Consider the following 13,363-nt stretch of genomic DNA (forward strand, 5'->3'; position numbering starts at 1 on the left):
CAAACACACCGGCCTTGATTTTTTCAATTGACAGTCCAGGAAATGTCAAGATGATGTACTTCAAACAGTCGCCATCAGTTGACAATGCTTTTACAAATTGTTTCATGAGACCTAGTTTTATGTGCAGAGGTGGGAATAATATTTTCTTCCCACAACAAGTGGCTCATACAATGTTAGGATTCCAGGTTTAAGATCAGATCTGAGGCCAATTCTTTCTCAACCCAATGCTTCTCGAGCTCTGCTAGGTCCCACATACAGAGAAAGTAGGGATACTTTGTATATCCATTGCTGCTGACCAAGAAGGAAGTGACCATCTTAAGGTCAATACAGATGATAAGCAATTGTGCTTTGTCATATTGCACAACTCAATAACTCTTACACCTCCATATTCTTCACGAAGACAGACCGAATGCCCAATAGGACTGGGCCAAACAAATTGCCATTGTTTAGAAGGACACACTCTGTCTGCTTTGAGCTATCAGCAAACTCGCCATTCATTTGGATTGTAGTTTGAAAGCCTTAATTCCTTCATAAACCAGAACGTTATGTATAAACACAAAACCCCTGTCACTTCGAAAGTACTGCAGAAATGTACTTTCTCTGGTTCGAAAGTATGATACCTTCACCCCTTGTTCAAGTAGGTTTTTCTCGTTCAGTCTTGATGCTAGTATTTCTGAAGCTTTTTTTGATAGGCCCAAATCACGTGCTAAATCATTCAATCTCAAGCACCAAATTCCCTACGAACTGGATCCTCGTGAATGTCAAAATCTGCATTATTGCTGTCACTGCGTTCTTCAACATCACTTAGATCTTCTAGAGGAGGTAGTTGTTCGAAAACTGGCACTGGAATTTCAGCTGAATGAGGCATTGGTCTTATAGCTGACGGTATATTAGGATATTCTATTTTACTTTTATTTTTCTTGTTAAATCCTGATGTTTTCACTGAACAAAAGTAACAGTCTGTGGAATGATCTGCTCACAACCATGGGGATACCAAATGGCATCTTTTCACGTGTTCCTTTGGTCCACACCCGTAAACTCTCGACACACTGCTTGCAAACTTTATGAGGGGCCCATGGCTTTTCTTGGTCACCGAGTTTCACTTTAAAATATGCTTGTTTGATAAATACGCTGATGGATGCTCTCTGACTTTGAATGGTGAAACTACCACATATATAGCAGAAGGAGTCAGGGTTGTTTAGGCATTTACGATGAGATGTAGCAGGAGCAGACATAGATCTGAACAAAAGAAATATATACTCAAAAATAAAACACTAGGCTGGAATAGCCATGTTTAAACGAGAAAAAGCATTAAACGAAATAGAAATTACAATGGAATGTTTTTACAAGGTTAATAGAAAAGCCATAACAAATCATCCTAATTCCTACTATCCCAGCTTCCTGTTTGCAGATATTGACAGTACTGGGATCTATTGGGAAAGCTGCACACACCTCTCACCGCACTGTCTCACCAGACTGCACAAACAAGCGCTACATAGCTCTAGATGAGTCAAATCGTTATCAGCTGGCAAGTTTCTTACTACAGCTAACCAGGAATTTTGCTTATCTGGTAGGTAAGCTGTTTAGGTAAACTGATGCCAGAAAACGCTAACTACAGATTTGGAATCAGCATGTCAATTTTAGTCTACAAGCTCAAAATCCAACTCAACAAAAAAATTGTTTTTAAATTGTTCCCCAGTGTTAGATTTCAAAATTCTGCTCTATAAGAAGGGCAAAATACTCTGAAATTGCCCATTTACTGGGCTATTATAGCATTTGTAAGTTCATTAAAAATGATGTTAACATGCAAGTTATTCTGAAAAGAAAACTAGGTAATACAGTCATGCATCGTGCCTTCCATCCAATTTCCAGTACGTTCTTTTACCTTTCTGATAGCTTCATGCTCACTGACAGCATGAGTGTGTGTGGAGAGCGGATGTTGAGGTCTCATGTTTTTAATAAAAGTTTTTTGCCTCTTAGTGCCTATACTTTCTCTCACATATAGGGCGATGTATTAATAGTGTTCAGAAAGGGCTTTCACCTGGCATAAGCTAGATAGTGTTGTTGTAATTGCAGATATCAATCTGTGCCTTAAATCTTTCTAAGTTACGCTACTCGAGGCCAAGTCAAGTAACGAGCCTGGCTGTTTTCTAGACAGTCTCTCAAATTACAAAAAACTCCAAGAGAAAGGAACTGTGGCTTCTCTCTCTCTCTCTCTCTCTCTCTCTCTCTACAAAAATTTTAAAAATGACTTGGGGAGCACGCGGGTCCCATAGTTCTGTAAAGTCTCTGCCAAGCGAGTTTTCTATGGTGATGTCCCATTTTTTTGCCTCTACAATTCGTCACACCTGGCAACGGGTCACGCAGATCCAGTCATTTAAACTGTGTATATAAGTATTTACCTGTCTCCAATTTGTATATCATGTATTCTTCTTTCGCAGGCATCAGATTGTATTCAACTCCATTTCTGTCCATTTGTATGATTCAAAGTGTATTCGTTCACTGTATTTATTGTTAATTATTATCGACCTCAGGTCACCCTTGTTCTCATTGTGCTCCGCGGCGTGAAGTCAGTCTGCTGCTATATAAACCGCCTGGTTCACCAATAAAGCAGCAGTAAATTTTTCCTGCTCGTTTCTTTTGCACTCTAGCAGACCGAGCGGGCTCCCGAGCCATTAGCTGACTCACACGGCGACTCAGTTCGGCTCCAGGAACCACTCACGCCCCTAATGACCACAACGCACTGTAACCAGTCGGGCGTGCTGACTACCGCAAATCACCAGTGTCAACGGACTCGAGCATCCCACTCCAGTTGTAAGAGGGCAAGAGCAGGTTTGACACGTGGCATCCTCCCCATTCAATTAACTGCTAACCTCGTGGATTAGAATGTCTACCTCCTGGCCCATGCTAAGACGCCGCCGCCCGCGCCGAGGCTCTCGCGCTCCTCCACATCCCTGCCCACACCCTGCACTATCCCCTGCCCGGGGCCCTGCCTGGTAGGACAAGCAAAAGCCGCCCTGACCATAAAGCTGCCGCCTTTCACACAGGGGAACCCGTCGGCGTGGCTGTACAAGGTCGAGAGTCAATTCAGGCTGGCGGAACTCAACGACGAGGTGCTACAAGCAGACACAGTACTCAATGCCCTGCTGGAGGAGATCTACAGGAAACTCGTCCCGTGGGTGTCCGCTGCACACCCCTCACCAACCACCTGAAAAAGTCCTCTCGAGACATGCTCCTGCTGGCTCCAGCCGGCCACCCGCGCTCGCGACCGCTGTCAGCCCGCAGATCAGGAGTCATGGAGTCATTGGGCATGATACAGGACCTCCCCACCCCTCCCCGACACCAACGCAGTGGAAAACAATCTCCCGAAATAAGCCTGTCGTGAGCTCCTCCTCCGCCGCCCATCCCCGGAGGTCCGTGATCAAATCCCTGAGCCCACGCCATGCCCTGAGGTCCTGATTCGACGGCGCAGCACCTAACAGACTCGTGAAGGCAACGGCGGGCACCAGCGCCTGCACTTCTCGTGCCCATCCAGCAAGATGAGGCCAGAGGATGCAAAAACAACCGCCACCAGAGGAGCCCAACGCCTCACAGCAGGTGGAATCCCTGGGTCCTTGCCACTACCACAGGCGGTTCGGCAGTGACGCCCGGAACTGCCAGCCGCCGTGTTCATTCGCCCATCCATAAAAACGGGGGAGGCAGCGGCCAGCAGGACAGGCCGCCATGGCAACAGAAGAACCCAGGGGCCCAGAGCCAGTAGGCTTCTACGCCACTTCCATAATCGTTTCTGCAGGATGATGTTGGCACACAGGGCTGTTAGATCAATCCCGCTGTCCAGAGAGGACTGGTAAGCCTGCACTGACCGGCGTCTTCTTGATCGCCACCCACGGGTCCCCATCCTTCCTATGGGCACCAGGCCCTGTCGATCTCCATCCTGGCTGGGTATTCCTGGGACTTCGCCGGCGGACGGCGGACCCGCCCTGGGTGCGATTTCCGGTTCACTGCTGGCAGTCGACGCTGGTCGGAAGCGCCTCGATAATTTCCACTCTGCCAGTCCTCCCGGCTAGCAATGAACTCCGCGCCACCATCTCCGTCGCCCCACCATACTCACAGCTGCTGAAGGAGTTCCTCGACGTGTTCAGGCCCAGCCCGCCAGGTACCCGGGCCCCAGCTAAACATGGCATCTACCACCACATAAAAACAAAGGGGCCCCTGCACACAATTCTCAGGTTCCGGAGGCTTCCTCGGCACCTTCAGGGGAGGCCAAGAATGCCTTCACGAAATGGAACAGATGGGAATATGCAAGAAGGCCCTGACTGTGGGCCCCCTCTCCACATGGTGGAACCGGACGGTCCTGGAGACCCCAAGGCGACTACAGGTGGCTCAACCTGCAAGGAACCTGACCATTACCCCCTGCTGAACATGGTGATCTCACGGCCCCTTCCAGCCAAACATTTTCTAAGTTGATCTCTTGAAATCTTATTTCCAGGTACCAGTCACGCCAAAGGACGTCCTGAAGACCGCCATCATCACGCCTTTCAGGTCCTACGTCTTCGCCTTCTCCACCTTCAGCCTGAGGAACACGGGGGCGACTTTCCAGCGGCTCATGGACAGCATCCTGGGAGACCTGAAGTTCTGCGTCTGCTACGTGGATGATATCCTTATATTTTCCAGGTCCCACAAGGAGCACCAGAGGCACATCCAGGCAGTCCTGCAGCGCCTGCAGGAGAATGGCCTCATCGTAAGGTTCGACAAGTACACCTTCGGCATCCAGAAAGCTGACTTCCTGGGCTACGAGATATCCCCGGATGGTGTCTGCCTGCTCACATCTGAAGTCGCGGCATCACCAGGTTTCCCGTCCCCATCTCCGTCAAGGCTGTCCAGGAGTTCCTCGGCCGGTGAACTACTACAGGAGTGTCTATCCCAGGGAATGCACACACCATGGCCTCTGACGGAAACCCTGGAGAGGCCAACCAAAATCCCAGAGTGGGGACCTGTTGCAGCAGGCCTTCTCCTTGACGAAGGCCGCTCACCGAGGGTAACAGCCTTGGTCTACCAGGACCCCACCGCCTCCAGCTGATGATGGGATGCCAGCAGCATCGCCTGTGGAGTCGTCCTGGAGCAGGTCGTCGACGGCGCCCCCCAGCCCATCGCCTTCTTCAGCAAGAGGTTCAACCACGCAGTGGCCCGCTACAGCACCTTCGACAGGGAACTCTGCGCAGTATACCGGGCAGTCCGGCACTTCAAGTTCCTCCTGGAGGGCACGCCCTTCACAATCTACATGGACCACCAGCCGCTGATCCACGCCTTCACCAAGCAGGGTGACGCATGGTCTTCCAGGCAGCAGCGACACCTCGCAGTCATCGCGGAGTTCACCTGCTCCGTCAAGTACCTCCCCGGCAGGAAGAACCCTGTAGCAGACGCCCTCTCCAGAGTCTAGCTTAATGCAGTGCAGCTCGGGATCAACTTGCAAGGACCTCTACCGGGAGCAGGTCAATCGAGACCTCAGCTTCATCGTCAGCTCCCGCCCCTGGTGCCCGCTCGCTGCCAGGTATTCGACGTCATCCACGGGCTGTCCACCCTCCCGACCATCGCTGGGCGTTAGGACGGAGAAGTTCATCTGGCATGGAGGCAGAATGCCGAGGACCTGGGCGGTGTGCAGTGCCTGCAGTGCCAAAACCAGCAAGGCGCGCATCACACCGAGTCTGAATAGGCGAGTTTCCAAAGCCAGGCAGCAGGGTTCAGCCATGTTCACATCAACATCGCCGGGCCCCATCCCCGCTGTGGCGGCCAGATATTCCTGACGGTGGTCGATTTTCTCAACAAGGTGGGCCGGTTACACCCATGCAGCAGGCCACCGCCAGCGCTGCGCGCTGAGGCGCTACTTCCTCCAGCTGGATCAGCCGCTCGCGTCCCTGACAACATTACAACCCACAGGCCCCGCCTTCCTGTCCAAATTGTGATCCACCCAGCCACGGCCGCCGGGGACAGCTCATCACACCACCACGGCCTACAACCCGCAGCCAACGGCCGGTCGAGCGGCCTGCAGGTCCCTGAAGGTGTCCCTCATGGCCTGCTGCACCACTGAGGATTGGAAATACCAGCTGCCGTGGGTCCTCCTCGGGTTGAGAATCGCCTCAGGGCCGACGGCACTTCGGCCCGCAACTGGAGAAAATCCCACGGGGCGAGCCCCCTGGGTGGTCACTTAAGGGAGCTGAGTGCTGGCAGACGCACAGCCACAACCCATCTGTCCAGAGGCCGCGACATAGCCTGCAAGCCCGCCTCTGCAAGCGAGACATATACCACAGGCCGGTCACCTCTTCATGCTGCCCAGCTTAAGTCCTCCACCACCCACGCCTTCTTCAGGATGACGCTGATCCACCCGCCACTGACCAGGCCCTACAGGGGCCTCCCCGTGTGCTGAGAGGAACAACAATGCATTCCTGCTCGCCCTTCACGGGAAGAACGACTGGGTGTCGGTAGACCTCATCAAGCCCGCCCTCCTGGAGGAGGACACAGACGTCACCACACCGCACCCTCCACCTGGACAGTCGTCACCGCAGCCGGCCCCCCGTAAGAAGCGGGCATGCGACCGCCCCCGGAAACACCCACAGCCAGCTGCCCCCACACACGGTGTTTCCCCGATGTCCTCACGTAGCCACGGCACCCTTCAGTGTCCCAGCAGATACGCCGACTAATCAGACGTTACCCATGTCTTAGGGGGGGGGAGTATTTGTAAAGTCTCTGCTGAGCGAGTTTTCTATGGTGACGTCCCATTTTCTTTTGCCTCACACCGCCACACCTATGACGGGTCACGAGATCCAATCATTTAAATCCGTGTATATAATTATTTACCTGTCTCCAATTTGTATATCATGTATTCTTCTTTCGCAGGCATCAGATTGTATTCAACTCCATTTCTTAAGTCCATTTGTATGATTCAAGGTCACCCTTGTTTTCATTGTGTTCTGAGGTGTGAAGTCGTTTGCCGCTATATAAACCGCCTGGGTCACCAAAAAAGCAGCAGTAAATTCTTCCTGCCTGTTTTTTGCAATTTAAAGTCTTTTTATATCTCAATTCATTCAAAAATCACATTTATTGTACAGACAAGACACACAAATCAATTAGTACAACAAATTACAAAGATTATACACATTCTATAATTGTCATATAAGAAAATCTTTAACAGTTATTCAATATGTACTTCTTAAAAACAGTAGACTTTAAGAATAATTCAGACATTTTGATACAACGTAAACAGGATCGGGAGCATTCCCTTTGGGCAACAAACATACATTCATTAAGGCCTATTGACTCTGGGATATGGGTAAAGTGCTGTGTGTATTAGTGCTTGGCCCTCTCTAACTGTGAAAATGTCATCCGGACCAACCTCCAACCATCGTACAGACCCCCGGGATTTAACGACACCTGTGCCTCACACACAAATCCTGTGCTCAAGAACAATTGTCTTTACTTTGTACAGTACCATTGGAACCGTTCCATCGTCGAGTCTTATAAAATCAGTCTGCAAAGATCTGATACCAAAATCCATTCTTTTGGGGCGATCGATGAAAAACTTTTCCTCTCCCAAGAGAATATCATATATCACTCAGTGGCTAAGGACCTGCTTAGTGAAAATCTACTCTGATGACCCCTTCACTATGCCCCAAAAAGGGACCTGCTGATCTAAGCCTTCCTGCAGTGTATAATGCAGTAGCAAATGCCTTCCAAACGACAAAGTTTCTCTTAGAAAAAATTGAGGAAGCAGGGGTCAACACCTTCACGATCTGGAACGCGATCAGGGGACTCAAAGCGAACTATTCGACAATGTTCAGTTGTAATTTTATTGTTATGAGGGTCTGTGTATCTGTCTTGAAGTGAGGCAAATTTTGCAATAAATTCAGGTACTTGGTACACTTCATGACAGTATATATATATATATTATATTATTATATATATATATATATATATATATATATATATATATATATATATATATATATATATATATATATATATATATATATATATATATATAGATATATATATAAAATGTAAAATATAATCATGAAGCAAACAATTCACATGGATAAGTATCATCTGTGTTCCTGGGAACGAGACTTGGCAGTACTGTAGTCCATTTGTCACTATAAATTCCCCTTCTGGTGATACAATTCCCAATCAGGATATTCCTAGGTAGTGTGAATTTGATATTGCTTAATTTTGTAGCTTCATGGTTGTATAAATCATGGTGTATAAAATTTATAAAAAGAGCTGCGTGTTCCAAATGCGCCAAAGAACTATCATGGTGGAGGGTTAATGCCGAAGCTAAGTACAATTTCCTGCCTCAACGGTAACAGCAAGGCACCAGACTCGGCATTAACTTATACCTCTCTTGATAGCTCAGTGGGTTAAACGTTGACTGGAGTTGCTGGATGAGTATCGGTGTCGTGGGATCAAGACTCGGCAGTACCAGTCCATTTATCACTTATAAATTCACCTTCGGTGATAATTCCCCATCGGGAATATTCCCGAGGTAGCGTGAATTTGATATTAAGCGACATTTGTAGCTTCATGATTGTATATAAATCACGGTGTGATAAAAATTTCATATATAACGCGTATGTATGTATGTGCTTGTTAAGGATTTGGCTGTGAGGATGCTTTGAAGTAACTGATTAATTTCTTTAATTCTGCCTGAAGGGCACATAAACACAACCAAATCTGTAATGAAATGTAACAAATGTAGATTACTTACCCAGTATATTACATTTAAACAATAAAGACGGTTGCCATTGAAAGCTAGTTATAAATGGGTTACTTAAATTACTATGTTTACATAATAAACAACAGGATAACTGAGGCCTGGGATGCAATCCAGCCTGGTAAATTCAGTGACACAGTCAAAACAAACAGTCAACACAACATAGGATGTCTGGGGCTTAGTAAGAAATTTACATGTATCATTTACACAATGGAATAAATGTTGACTGGTGTGCAAACCAGTAGGACAATTGGTGATTAAATAAACACCATTACAGGAGATTACATAGCCTTAAAAATAGTACTTACAATAGTTATGAATCGTAAAGGAAGAGCCTCAGCCCTAGATTGACAATCTTGCAATAGACAACGGGCACCAGTGGCTGGGTTGCAACAGATTGAGTGCCTCTTCGAGGCATGAATCGCAAAGGTGGTGGCTGCAGAGCAATGAAGGGGCGAGACAACACGGTTCTGGAAATAGATGTATTTCAGATAAGCTTAGCACACAAAGAATGCTCACAAGTATTTCTTACACCATGGAAAGCAAGGGCCACTTGATCCCTAACTTAATTCATGCAAAGAACAATAAATCATTCAGTTGAGATGACAAGGAAACACAAATGCATAGTAGCAGTAATTAGGAGAATTACTTTGGGGGAAAAGAAAAGTGAAATGGAAATAAGAAGTTTAGTTTTAGGAAAAGTATACTGGCACTCAGAAGTGAATTTTCAGACACATACCATGTTATCTTCCCAATTGCACAAGCTTTTGCAATGAGAGGCGGCGTAGACTGGTCTTCCTTCAACGACTGAATGGAGCTGCTTCAGCTTCCATTGATACCAGTGGCTTCAGAGATAAGGAGTCGGCAATGGCTCCTTTTTAGAGAGGCCAGGCGCATGTCTGCGCAGATCTAAGGTTATCTGTAGACTGACTTGTTTGTCCCACATCAGTGAGGGTTTGGCAGATACTGGTAGGGACGCTATTATCCTGGGTAAATGCACGTTATTGGAAAAATTTGATACATGTAAACAGCTCAAGACAGGATTGGGGTTGTAAGTCACCTCCATAACAAGGGGGCAGAAAGGCTACCTAGCATTTGGATGCCCTTACTGTTCTAACTTATGAATACCTGAGTTGACCTTTTCCAAAAGCACATCCCAAAATCTCCCCTCTTGTAGGGTGGTTTGTGGCCCCATCCCTGGTCCTGGTCTAATTATCTTATCAACAGGAATTCTCCTTATGGATTCCCTGCACAGAGGTGGTTGTGGCTAATATTTATAACAATATGTATATATATATATATATATATATATATGTGTGTGTGTGTGTGTGTGTGTGTGTGTATGGTGTAGTTACTAGACCTAAACCTTTTTCTATCCCATTCATGGCAACCAGTTACCCACTACAGCCGGGTGGGCTGGGAAGCCAGCCAACAACCTATTAAAAACCCAGGCTTTACCAGGGCCAATTGGCATTTGTTTATGCGCTGTTTTCCTTAGTCATACAGATTTTGTATTCATGTTTTTTATGCGACTTCATCTCCATTATCGGCAGGATTGTACTATATGTATGCTATTGCTGCCATTGATTCGCCGTTCTTTTACGGCCACAAGTCAGACATGGATTTACAAGTCACAATTATATGTTGGTGCATTGGAGTGTAAATCACGACATCCACAAAATCTGAGATATTGGAAGGAATGACAGCAAGTGCAATCTTTGTCTTTGCTATTCAAACAATTCATAGCTAGGCGACATTATCTCCTTGACAAAATTCTTCAAACTGGCATTTAGTTCTGAAATGAGGTCATGCTCTAGGTGTGAACTCATATATATATATATATATATATATATATATATATATATATATATATATATATATATATATATATATATATATATATATATATATATATATTATATATATATATATAAAAAGAAAGAGAGTATATATATATATATATATATATATATATATATATATATATATATATATATATATATAGTATATATATATATATATATATATACATATATATATATATATATATATATATATATATATATAGTATATATATATAGCATATATATATATATATATTGCAAGGTTCAAAAGAAATGTCAAACAGAGACTGATTCTCTTATTATTCTCAACAAAATATACATAAAAAGCAGACAGAAAGGTAGCAGGGAGACCCAAGGCCCCCTAAGGTGTCCATACAAGATTTGTGTTTTCTGGCAAGCATAAAAATACGTACAGCATTCGTTACATGGCATATAAAAGGTAGATATACATATGCATAAGATGAGGTACATATGACGTGATCAATATACATCTGAAAGGAGAAACACAAGGAAGGAGAGGCGCGATTTGTCGCCCTTACAACTACTCCCCGCCCCAAAAGACACAATACATTCAATTATTGGACAGAAACAATATTAACTGCGAAGGTGCTGGGGTCAGAGTTGGCCTCTGCTTCTGGAGCATCCGTGGTCGCGGGGAGGAGTTGACGCCTGGGGTTGGCTGGGTGCATTTCCTGTCGCCTGGTTCCGCTTTGCAAAGGGCGCACGCCCAGGTGAAAATGAGGGGAACTCTAGGGTGCCTGCCTACTTCTTCACAAACTTCGCCGTCCAACAGGAATGCGGGTTTCAATCTGTCGATGGTGATCCAGTCCTCCCACTTGTGGATGTCGAGGAGGAGTCCTTTGCTGGCCCGCCTGATGACTTGGTGGGGCCCCTGTAGGGCCTGGTTAAGGGCGGAAAGCGAGCGTCCCCCCTGACGAAGACAGGCGCAGGAGTGTAAGGCGGGTGGGCTGTAGGTGATGGTCTCATGGTGAAGGTCTTGTAGGTAAGCACAAACTCAAAGCACCTCAACCCGGGAGGGAGGTGTCGGCGCTGTCGGTCAACGGTAGAATTCTCTGCACGCTGCGTTTCATAGACTTTCTCAGCAGGGGAAGCACGCCATTTGCTTTCAGTGCTGGTGCATGGAGACCCAGCAGGACCCAGGGCGCTGTCTTCCTAATTCTCTCGTCGCAGTGCAGCCGCGCTGAGAGCTGCTTTAAGAGAGCAGTGCCCTTCCTCGACCATGCCGTTCGCTGGGTTGTATGCTGTTGTACTGTGTAGAGTTGTACCCATCAAAGGCGCAAGCCAAGGAGACCCAGTATTTGACAGAAGGCAGGTCCCCTGTCCGTAGTGATGCTGTCTGGCACTCCGAAGCAGCTGATCCAACCAGAGAGGAGGGCCTCTGCGCATGATGTTGTTGATGCTTCATCCATGGGCGTTGCTTTGGGCTAGTGAGTGGAGCGGTCTATGATCATCAGGAGGTACCTGGCTACCCCTGACTGCGGAAGGGGCCCGACGACGTTGGTGTGGATGTGGCTGAACTGACGACGAGGCTGGAGAAAATCGCTGATCCCGGACCAGTGTGCCGACAAGTTTGCCTCCGTCTGGCACGGATGCAGCTCCTTCCACTGGCGGATCGCCCTGTTGATGCCATGCCAGACGAACTTATCAGTCATGAGGTGTGCCGTTGTGCGCCTCGACGGATGGGAGAGACCGTGGACTATGTTGAAAACTTGTTTCCTCCTTGATGCGTGCACCAGGGGGTGTGGGTGGCCTGTGCTGGTGTCGCAGAGGAGAGTTGTTTCCAAGTTTGCTAGCGACATGTCTTCCCATTTGAGAGGCGTCACTGTTGTCCTGTAGTCCGGCCGCCTCTAACCGCTGTTTGGCTCCGATTGCGAGGTCTTCGTAGTCGGCGTTTGCGTGGAGGGAACTGATCTTCGCGCCTTGACAGGAGCGCCAGCCACCAGGTTTTTCTGCCAGGAACGAAGCGATGGTGCAACCGAACTCAGAGATGGCGGTCAGGTGCCGCTGTTGCCTTGCAGACCATGCATCCCCCTGTTTTGCAAATCCGTGAACCAAGGATTTGTGGTCTGTTAGGATCGTGAATTCGGTTCCCCCCAGCAGGTACTTGAAGTGCCTCACATCCTGGTAGATAGCCAGCAGCTCTCTGTCAAAGGTGCTGTAGCGGGTCTCTGTTGGTGAAAACTTGCAGCTGAATAAGGCCAAGGGCTGGGGCATGCCGTTCATCAGCTGCTCAAGTACTGCACCGCAGGCGATGTTGCTGGCATCCGTTGTCAACCTGAGGGTAGTTTCAGGTTCGTGGTGAGTTAAGGTGTTGGCACTGGAGAGGGCCCTTTTCGTCTGGATGAATGCCTGCTGCTGCAGAGCTTCCCACATTAGTGTTTTCGGTTCTTCTTCAGACACAAATATATATGTATATACTGTATATATATATGTGTGTATGTGTGTGTATATATATATATATATATATATATATATATATATATATATATATATATATATATTTGTGTCTTGTGTGTGAAAACTGATGGCGTGAATATTTTTATGACTTGTTGAAAGTGTAGGCTAGAAGAGAGGCAGTGCTGCAATGCACAAGAATGAAAATGGTTAGACATACGTTCAAAGCTGCAGGGTAAGGAAAAAAACCATGAATTGAGTATGTTATAGCTGATGTTTGTATATGGTGCAGTACTTGTTATAGGTAAAAAAATAAAAATTGTAAAAACTAATGAGAGTT

General features: G+C 46.9%; 1 pseudogene; it reads right to left on the bottom strand.

The window, feature by feature from the left end:
- Positions 1–494: 494 nt before the first annotated feature.
- Positions 495–1,235, bottom strand: LOC136834116 (uncharacterized; annotated as a pseudogene).
- Positions 1,236–13,363: the final 12,128 nt, after the last annotated feature.

The sequence above is a fragment of the Macrobrachium rosenbergii genome, chromosome 53 (genome assembly GCF_040412425.1).
Source record: "Macrobrachium rosenbergii isolate ZJJX-2024 chromosome 53, ASM4041242v1, whole genome shotgun sequence".
Lineage (NCBI taxonomy): Eukaryota > Metazoa > Arthropoda > Malacostraca > Decapoda > Palaemonidae > Macrobrachium > Macrobrachium rosenbergii.